General features: G+C 42.7%; 1 long non-coding RNA gene across 1 annotated transcript in view; it reads left to right on the forward strand.

The window, feature by feature from the left end:
- Nucleotides 1-10139, forward strand: part of LOC309626981 — a 57638-nt gene extending 47499 nt beyond the window's left edge. Inside the window, exon 2 of the long non-coding RNA XR_014243478.1 lies at nt 9067-10139. This is a non-coding gene — a long non-coding RNA (uncharacterized lncRNA). The remainder of the gene's footprint in view (nt 1-9066) is intronic.
- The last annotated feature ends 434 nt before the right edge of the window (nt 10140-10573 follow it).

Here is a 10573-nt window from a genome sequence, read left to right on the forward strand (position 1 = left end):
GTCCACAGTCCTGCCATCAACCCCATTTGTCAAAGGAGCTAAGAGGAACCATGCCCAGTGGCACCCCCTATAACAGGCCTGCTGACCTTGGACCCTGTGACTTTAGATCCAACTGTGAACGCTGAAGCAGCCCATGACCCAGCTCCAGCCTCACTTTTTGTGGTCCCAGGAGCAGCTCTGCCTGCCCAGGGACCCACCAGGAGCCATACCCATTCACACCGCTGGTAACAGGCCCACTGTCTATGAACCCAACTGTGGACCCAGAAGTAGCCCCATGACCTGGCTCCAGTCCCACTTGACCACAGTCCCAGCGTCAGTCCTCTCAGTCTGGGGACTCAGCAGGAGTAGGTCTTTACTGGCCAAAGCCAGTCTGTAAAGACTGGAAGAGGTGTCTGCTTCTTCAAATGCACAGACACAAATGCAAGGTTACACAGATCATGAAGAGTTAGGTACTCATGACAAAACAAAGGAAACTAATAAAGCTCCAGTAACTGATCCTAAAGAAATGGAGATCCGGGGCTTCCCTGGTGGCGCAGTGGTTGAGAATCTGCCTGCCAATGCACGGGACACGGGTTCGAGCCCTGGTCTGGGAAGATCCCACATGCCACGGAGCAACTGGGCCCGTGAGCCACAATTACTGAGCCTGCGCGTCTGGAGCCTGTGCTCTGCAACAGGAGAGGCCGCGATGGTGAGAGGCCCGCGCACCGCGATGAAGAGTGGTCCTCACTTGCCGCAACTAGAGAAAGCCCTCGCACAGAAACGAAGACTCAACACAGTCATAAATAAATAAATAAATAAACAAATAAATAAAAGAACGTGAATTAAAAAAAAAAAAAAAAAAAAGAAATGGAGATCCATGAACTGCTTGACAAAGAATTCAAAATAATCATCTTAAAGTAACTGAATGAGCTACAAGAGGGCACAGATAGACAACTAAACAAAGTCAGGAAAACAATACATGAACCAAAAAAAATTTATAAAGAAATAAAAACCACTAGAAAGAACCAAACAGAAATCCTGGAGCTGAAGAATACAATGAATGAACTGAAAAAAAAAAAAAATTCAACAGTGAGCTTCACAGCAGATTCATTCATGCAGAAGAAAGAATTGATGAACTCAAAGACAGGTTATTTGAAATTACCCAGTCAGAGGAACAAAAAGAAAAAAGAATGAAAAAGAGTGAAGAAAGCATTTGAGATTTATAGATCCTATCAAGTGAAATAATATATGCATTATGGGAGTCCCAGGAGAAAAGAGAGAGACAGAGAGAAAGAGAGAGAGAGAGAGGCAGAAAGCTTATTTAGAAGAAAAAAAAAAAAATGGCTGAGAACTTCCCAAATCTAAGAAGGGAAATGGATGTCTTGATTCATGAAGCACAAAATAAAGAACTCAATTCAATGGCGAAAATTTTAAAAATGACCTGGTTTAAAAATGGGCAAAGTGGGACTTCCCTGGCAGTCCAGTGGTTAGGACTCTGAGCTTCCACTGCAGGGAGCACAGATGCGATCCCTGGTCAGGGAACTAAGATCCCGTAAGCCAAGCAGCCAAAAAAGCAAAACAAAACAAAACAACCAAACAACAGCAACAACAAAAAAAACCTCTATATTGTTTAGGGATAAAAGTTTACATGGCAAAGTTCTAAACAAAAAGCAAGGAAGTTAGAAGTTATCTTTGTGGGGAAGGAAGCAGTGATTAAAAGAGCACACAAGATGGGCTTCCAGGGTGCTGACATGTGTTTTTTAACTTGAGTAGTGGTTACGTGGGTGTTCACTTTGTGATAAATCATTGAGCTAAAAATATTCCTTTTGTATACTCTTCTGTATGAATGTTATATTTTACAATAAAAAAGTTTAAAAAAGAAGAGTACTTGCTGGCAAGGAAGCATTCCTGAAGTATGATAAAGTGAAAAAGGTTTATAAAACTGTTTATATGACATGGTCTTAATTTTACTTTATGAATATATATTTATACATGTTTATATAAATTAAATGATTTGGAGTGATACACAGCAAGGTAAAATGGTAGTTATCCCTGGATGCAATCACAGGTGTTTTTTGTTTCTTTGTGCCTGTGTATTTTCTGATCTTTCTGTAATAAGCCTTTATTGCTTTTCTAATGAGAAATAAAGTCATTTTGTAGTATTGGCCTGGGAAGAACAGATCAATAGAACAGAATAGAAAACTGAAAAAGAGATTCAATAGATATAAGAATTGGATGTGTGGTAAATGTGGAATTTCAAATCAATAGGGGAAAGATGGGTAATTCAATACATTGCCTTGGTTCAACTGGCTAACAGCTTGGAAGATAAAGCTGAGCCCTACCTCATACCAGATGCTAAATAAAACCCTATATGATTTAAATGCAAGCAAAAAACTTTTAATCATACTAAGTAAAAGCATAAAGATTTGGAAGAAAATATAAGCAAACAGTTCCATAATCTTGGAGTGGAGAACACCTTTCTAAGCCTAGTATCAAAGTTAGCAAGCACAAAGGAACAGGTTGACAGATTCGGCAATATAAAAACATAAAACTATAAGAAATATATTTTTAAACACCATAAGTTCACAATAATAACAGCTGTAAAATACCTAGGAATAAATTTAACAGGAAATGTGGAATGCCTAATAACTTTATTGGAAGACACGAAAGAATACCTGGGAAAATGGAGAGCTTGATGAGGGAGTGGAATTTAGGTACTGCATCTTTGTTTATCTTTGAAAAGAGAGACAGAAAGAGAAAGAACCTAAATGTTCATAAATTAATCCTTCTGATTGTGTGATGTGCCGTGGTTTAAAAGAATGTGTTAGGTCTGCACTTACTTTTATGTTCAGGGAAGATTTCTCTGCCACTTCCTCTCACACACCCCAAGCCTGGAGGAGGAGGAGCTGCTGGGCTTTGATTTGGCCCTGCTTAGCAGCGGGGAGGTCACTGTGTCCAATGGACATGCCCACGCTTGGTCTTCCCTGTGCTGCCTCTCCATGCACACGCTGGTGGTCTCATAGCTCTCAGGCTGCCTTGGGACTGGCCTGGCCATGCCTCACCTTCTGCCCTCACCTGGGATCTGCTGATCTGCTTCAGATCCCCTTACCTTGGGGCTAGCCAGATGCCCAGACTCAGCGCTGCAGTCCAGCATCTGCCCCTGAGTCCTGTATGAGGCTGTGACAGACATGGCCAGGCCTGCTAGTTCACATTGGTCTCGGCCTCCTGGCTCAGAAGACAAATGAGGATGCATGCTCACATGGCTGCAGTGTGACTGCAACAGGCAAAGTCTAGTCATCACTTTATAACCAGAGGACACTATAGCAATGTGGCATTGTGCCGTAGGAAGAAGTGATCCCATGAACCCAGATGCTAGAACTGGATGATGTAAACAACCAGAAGCCACTATAAACTAGCTACTGAGGTAGAATAGCATGCTAGTTAAGAACACAGATTTTAGACTGCCTGCTTTCAAATCCAGGTTCTACATCTAGCTAGCTGTGTGACCTTTGACAAAGTTAGTTAACCACTCTGTGCCTCAGTTTTCTCCTCTGTAAAATATTATTATCCAAAAATAGTATTAAAATACTATCTCAGGGCTTTTATAAGGAATAACCAAGTTAGTATATGTAAAGCATACTTAGAACTATGTTGGATGTTATTATCATTACAATGGAATCCAAGAGACTCAGAAAACCCCTGCTCAGGCAGAGCTCCACCCTCAACAGCTGACTGCACTAGCACCTCTCCCGAGAGGGAACAAGGAAACTGGAGAATTTACCTTCTCACACCTCCAGCCCATTAAAACCTAGCCATGCTGGCTGAAAGTCACCTCCTACGTGCTAAATGCAGTAAAATGGAATTGCTACAAGATGGAAGTATCAGGGCACACATTTTGGGCTGGGTCTCAAACCCAGGCCTCTCCAGTATCAGGCATTTGCTCAGCTAAAAACGAAGTGAATGGTGCTTTGATCCTCATTTGGCTCTTGGTTCCTGTACATGAGCTCCTTTGGGAACCTTTCATGTGATGGGTAAGTACAGCCTTCCAGGGTTTCCTGGCCATGGTCCCTTCAAAACCCCACCTCCACACTGCTCAGGGCTGATGTCGAAAGATGCCCATCATGTGCTGTTGAGTGAAAAAGCAAAAGGTGGAACAGTATGTCTAGTACAAATATTGTTTAAAGCACACATGAAAATGCATGTTCGAAGTCTAGAAGGATGGATGCCCAACAGTTCATCGTAGTTGTCTCGGGCTGGTTTCCCAGGGACAGGGAGAGTGGGGGAGGAGAGGGCACTGCATTTTTGCTGTAGACCCCTTACTATTGTCTGATGTTTTCACAGAAAATATGTGCAACTTTTACTGTTTAAAAAAATGAAGATTTTTTTTCAACAAACATCTAAATCATGGGAAAATATTTACAACACATATGACAGACAAAGGGTTAAAGCAATATCTACGTGTTTATGAACAAAAAAAGTCGTTGAAAAGAATAGAACAACAACAGTGGTTATCCCTAGAGGAGAGCTTAATGGGATATTTAAATTTTTTTCTTTACACCCTTTCCTATATTTTCCAAACATTTAGCAATAAAAATGCATTATGCTTTATGAGTCAGAAAAATATGATTTTTTAAATTGAAGGGAAATATAACAATAAACACAGATAATTAAAGAGAAGATTTGAAAGGAAACCAGAAGCCTTAAACTGTTTGAAAGGATAGAAGGTAAAATGAGATCATTTAGAAAGGAAAAATAATGGGGAATAATACAAATCAAAACAATAAAGAATATACACTAAAGAATAAAACATTTTTAAAAAGATATATACACTAAGACAAAAGAACAAGCTAAGATACTAAAGATCAATATTGAAAAATATTAAAAATCAATAGCCAGAAAGGTTAAAAAGAAACCACTATAATGCAGATCAGGGGTGAGTCCTTATACAGGTCTTGCAGGCAGGAGACCTGGGCTGAGGCCCAGGAGCATCCTTACAAGGGCAGGGCCTCCCTACTGGGAGATGACATGACCTTTGCCAACTTTGTGGCCACCCAACAGCAAGGTGAACTTCCTGGATCCTCCACCGTATCTCAGAGTCATGTGGGCATTTGTCTAACACTTCCAAGACTGTAAACTCCACGAGGGCCAGTGCTGGATGCCCATTTGCTTCAGCCCCTGATAGATCCATCACGCCCCTGTCACTTGCTCCAGACCACTCTGAGGCCTTCCAGGCTCCAGGCCTCGGCATTCTCAGGTCAGGTGTGCAGTGCAGCCCACTGTGAAGCCTGGGCAAGCCACCTCACCTATCTGAGCCTCAGCTCCCAGCCCACATTATAAAACATTGTGGCACAGGTTAATCACATGATGTTTGCAAAGTGCCTGGCACACAGTAGGTGGTCAGCAAATGCTTAGGGAGTCAGTGACTGAGTGGCACCCTGTCCCCCAGGTTGTAGCATAGAAAATCAGAATTCTAGCCCACCAGGCTCCACTAAGGTGCCACTCTGCCCTCCCACTAACACAGACCCCTCTTAGCAGCAGCTCCCTTGGCCTGTACATCAAAGAGAGCCCCAAGCTGCCCTGTACCAACCCCAGGCCAACCAAGGAAACTCATTATTCAAGACAGAATGGGGCCCGGTGGGCACAGAAGGGTGCCCTGAGGCTGGCAGCTAGCCCTCAGCAGGCCCCCTCCCCACCCAGCCCCCAGACCAAGCCCCTCGGCCTGAGCAGCACCCCATGAGCCTCTGGGCAGCCCAGAGCTTTCAGCCAGCTCCACTGGGGGCCCTGAGCTGCTGGCTGGAGATGCATTTTTAGTCATCAGTTAATTTTAAGGTGACACTCCTCCTTAACTTCCAGATAAGTCCTTACTTATAGCCGTGGTCAGCCCAAGACCAGCCGTTGCTGGGAGCAATGGAGGCCGTCTGCGGACGCGGGCTGAGCTTCTCAAAAGGTAATGTGGGGACTTCCCTGGTGGCACAGTGGTTAAGAATCACCTGCCAGTGCAGGGGACACGAGTTCAAGTCCTGGTCTGGGAAGATCCCACATGCCGCGGAGCAACTAAGCCTGTGCACCACAACTATTGAGCCCACACAGCTAGAGCCCGTGCTCCACAACAAGAGAAGCCACTGCAATGAGAAGCCCGCGCACCACAACGAAGAGTAGCCCCCGCTTGCCGCAACTAGAGAAAGCCCAGCAATGAAGACCCAGCGCAGCCAAAAATAAATAAATAAATAAATAAATAAATAAATAAATAAATAAATAAATAAATAATAAATAAATAAAAATAAAAATAGTACAATCACAATTAATAAATGTTTAACTGTCTGCAAAATGTAACATTTGCCAAACAGACAACTGCAGTGCAACTCTTACAGAAGAGTTTGATATAAATCATATTTAATTATGGATACAGGTACATTTTAATATGCTTCATGTGACCTGGGGTGGGGCCTCCCAAAGTAAGCCTGTCTCTGGCCCTCAAAGATCTTACACTCCTGTACCATCTTCCTCAGATGCTCCTCTCCCATCAGAAGTCAGCAATTGTGGCCTCCCCAAGTCAGGCTTCTTCTAAGCTAAATTTTTTTTTTTAATAGCTGATTGGTGCTCTTTATTTTATTATTATTTTTTTAATATTTATTAATTCATTTGGCTGCACCGGGTCTTAGTTGCAGTGTGCAGGATCTCTAGTTGCAGCATGTGGGCTCTTAGGGCCAGCATGCATGCGGAATCCAGTTCCCTGACCAGGGATCGAACCCGGGCCGCCTGCATTGGGTGCGTGGAGTCTTAACCGCTAGGCCACCAGGGAAGTCCCTCCTCTAAGCTAAATTATTTCTGTAGATCTACAGGCTCGACACCCAGGAAACACACCTCAAAAACAGTTCAGGATGCTACCGATTTTTCTTCTGTCAAAAGTAACAGTGGAGGGACTTCCCTGATGGCGTAGTGGTTAACAATCCGCCTGCCAATGCAGGGGACACGGGTTCGAGCCCTGGTCTGGGAAGATCCCACGTGCCACGGAGCAACTAAGCCCATGTGCCACAACTACTGAGCCCGTGAGCCACAACTACTGAAGCCCATGTGCCTAGAGCCCGTGCTCTGCAACAAGAGAAGCCACTGCAATGAGAAGCCCATGCGCCACAACCAAGAGTAGCCCCCACTCGCCGCAACTAGAGAAAGCCCGCATGCAGCAACAAAGACCCAACACAGCCAAAAATAAATAAATAAATAAATAGATTTATTTTTAAAAAAAAGTAACAGTGGAATCAACATCATTTTTTGCACAGAGGCTTTCTAATAGGATTATTTCACTATACACACTGAAGGAGAGTGAATAGCACTAAGATGCCTCTCTTTTCACCTTCTCAAATTTGTTACCAAGTCGCACCAATTCTATTTTTTTCCTCCAGAAATTTATTTTTATTTGGATGAACAACAAAGTGTAGATTCATTCAAGACTCATTCCTACACATCATATAATTTGTTTTATCTCCATTGTCCTCCCCATCAATTATTTCATTTAAATATTTCTTAAATTCTTCTACTCTTTTCACATTTACTGTTTAAATTCATGCTGTCAGAATTTCTTGCCCAGGTTTCATAGCCTCCTGCCTGGTCTCCCTTACACTTGTATTGCCTTCCTCCACTTTACCTTCCATATTTCTGCTAGAATATTCTTTCTAAAATTAAATTTGAGACTCAGTCTCCCACATAAAATTTTCAATGGCTCCCCATTGCCTTCAGAACAGACCCCTAACTCCTTACCCTGGCCCACAAGGCCCTTGATTCCTGGACCCTCCTACCTCTCCATTGGGTTCCCAGGGCTCCCTGTCTAACCAACCCCTCATTCTACTGATGTTGAACCAACTGTAGCCCCTCCCCAACAAAAAAAGAGGAGCCATGCTATTTCTTACCTCCATGTTTTCATGCACACACTGACTCCTCCACCTGGGATCCGCTTCCCGGATGCTCCAACTAGAAAATACAACCTTCTCTCCAAGCTCAGTACCTACCCAGGAGTGAGAGGGGAGGAACAACGAATATGGTTGCTAATATCCCAAAACACACTTGACAAGTACTTGGATGGGTTATGGGAAAAGAGGCTCGGAATCCCCTAATGTTAGAGTTGGAGGGAAAGGGACTCTGTGACATTGTGTAGTCCAATATCTTCATTTCTTGAGTAAAAAGCCCATGACAGAGAAGGGCACTGACTGGTGTCCAACATCCCATAGCAACTGGTGCCAAATCTGGGATGAGATTTCCAACTCCAGGCTGGCCTTTTCTCCATTACTTCATCCACACTGCCTCCCAACCACAGATGCTCTTCTTGGTGGCCTGTTATTGCTCACTTATCTATCGTGAGTACCCCATCCTACTCAATGCCTTAGTCCTTTTTTTTTTTTTTTTTTAATTTTATTGTTATTTATTTATTTTTGGCTGTGTTGGGTCTTCATTGTTGCGTGCAGGCTTTCTCTAGTTGTGGCGAGCAGGGGCTACTCTTCATTGCACTGGCTTCTCTTGTCATGGAGCCCAGGATCTAGGCACACGGGCTTCAGTAGTTGTGGCACATGGGCTCAGCAGTTGTGGCTCACAGGCTCTAGAGAGCAGGCTCTGTAGTTGTGGTGCATGGGCTTCATTGCTCCGCGGCATGTGGGATCTTCCCGGACCAGGGTTCGAACACATGTCCCCTGCCTTGGCAGGCAGATTCTTAACCACTGCGCCACCAGGGAAGTCCTGCCTTAGTCCTTTTCAATAAAATGCCTGAGTCATATGTTCATATACTTGAGAGATGATTAGAGCAGTGATCCTCAAATCTGAAGCATCAGTCACCCAGGGAGGAGACTTATTTTAAAAATACTACTTTCCAGAACCCAACCCAGACCTACTATATCGAAAACTCTGGGAAGGGCCCCAGAAATGCGTATTTTGTTTAAACTCCCTAAAAAGAGCCAAGAAACTGGTAACACTGGGTTCTGAGGAGGAGAAGTGGGAGTTGGGAGACAGAAATGGAAGGATTTTTGTACTTTTAAAATTCTGAACAATGTAAATGTACTACATTTTAATATACAGTATACTTTTTTTTTGTTTTTTAAGGAAAGAGAGTAACCAGACAGAAGATCAATAAGTAAACACAGGACTTGAATGACAATATACACCAACTGGACCTAACAGACATATATAGAACACTCCACCAACAATAACAGCAGAAGGTAAATCCATCTCAAGTGCACATGGAACATTCTCCAGGACAGACCAAATGAATGTTAGGCCACAAAACATGTCTTAACAAATTTTAAAATATTGAAATCATAGAAAGTATTTTTTCCAATAACAATGGAATGAAACTAGAAATCAATAGCAGAAGGAAAACTGGAAAATCCACAAATTCATGAAAATTAAACAATACACTTTTAAACAACCAATGGCTCAAGAATAAATCAAAAGGGAAATTAGAAAATACATTGAGACAAATGAAGATGAAAACACAGTATGAGATGTAGTGAAAGCAGTGCTAAAGGGGGAATTTATAGCTGTAGATGCTTACAGTAAAAAAGAAGAAACATCTCCAATCAACAACCCAACTTTATTATCTCAAGGAACTAGAAAAAGAAGAACAAATAAACCAAAGCTAGCAGAGGAAGGAAATAATAAAGATTAGAGCAGAGATAAATGAAATAGAGAGTAGAAAAACAGTAGGAAAAAAACATCAACTAAATTGAGTTGGTTTTTGAAAAGATCAGTGAGACTGACAAACCCTTAGCTAGATCAACAAGAAAAAAGAGAGAGAAGATTCAAATAACCCAAATCAGAAATGAAACAGGAGGGACTTCCCTGGTGGCACAGTGGTTAAAAATCTGCCTGCCAATGCAGGGTACGTGGGTTCGATCCCTGGTCCGGGAAGCTCCCACATGCTGTGGAGCAACTAAGCCGGTGCATCACAACTACTGAGCCTGTGCTCTAGAGCCCGTGAGCCACAACTACTGAGCCCACATGCCACAACTACTGAAGCCTGTGTGCCTAGAGCCCATGCTCTGCAACAAGAGAAGCCACCGCAATGAGAAGCACACGCATCGCAATGAAGAGTAGCCCCCGCTCGCTGCAACTAGAGAAAGCCTGTGCACAGCAACGAAGACCCAATGCAGCCAAAAATGAATAAATAAAATAAATAAATTTATAAAAAGAAATGAAACCGGAGGCATTAAAACTGATTTTATAGAAATAAAAATGATTATAAGAGAATATTATGAACAATTGTGCACCACAATTGGTTAACCTAGAAAAAAATAGATAAATTCCTAGACATATACACTTACTAAGACTGGGCCATGAAGAAACAGAAAATCTGAACAGACATACAACTAGTAGGAGATTGAATTAGGAATCAAAAACCTCCCAAAAAAGAAAAGCCCAGGACCAGATGGCTTCACTGGAGAATTCCATCAAATATTTAAAGAACTAACACCAATCCTCCTCAAGCTCTTTCAAAAAGTTGAAGAGGAGGGAACACTCCCAAACTCATTCTATGAGGCCAACGTTACCTTCATATTAGAGCCAGACAAAGACACTACAAGAAAAGAAAACTGTAGACCAATATCCCTGA

This window comes from Balaenoptera borealis (assembly GCF_965194805.1).
Source record: "Balaenoptera borealis genome assembly, chromosome: 3".
NCBI lineage: Eukaryota > Metazoa > Chordata > Mammalia > Artiodactyla > Balaenopteridae > Balaenoptera > Balaenoptera borealis.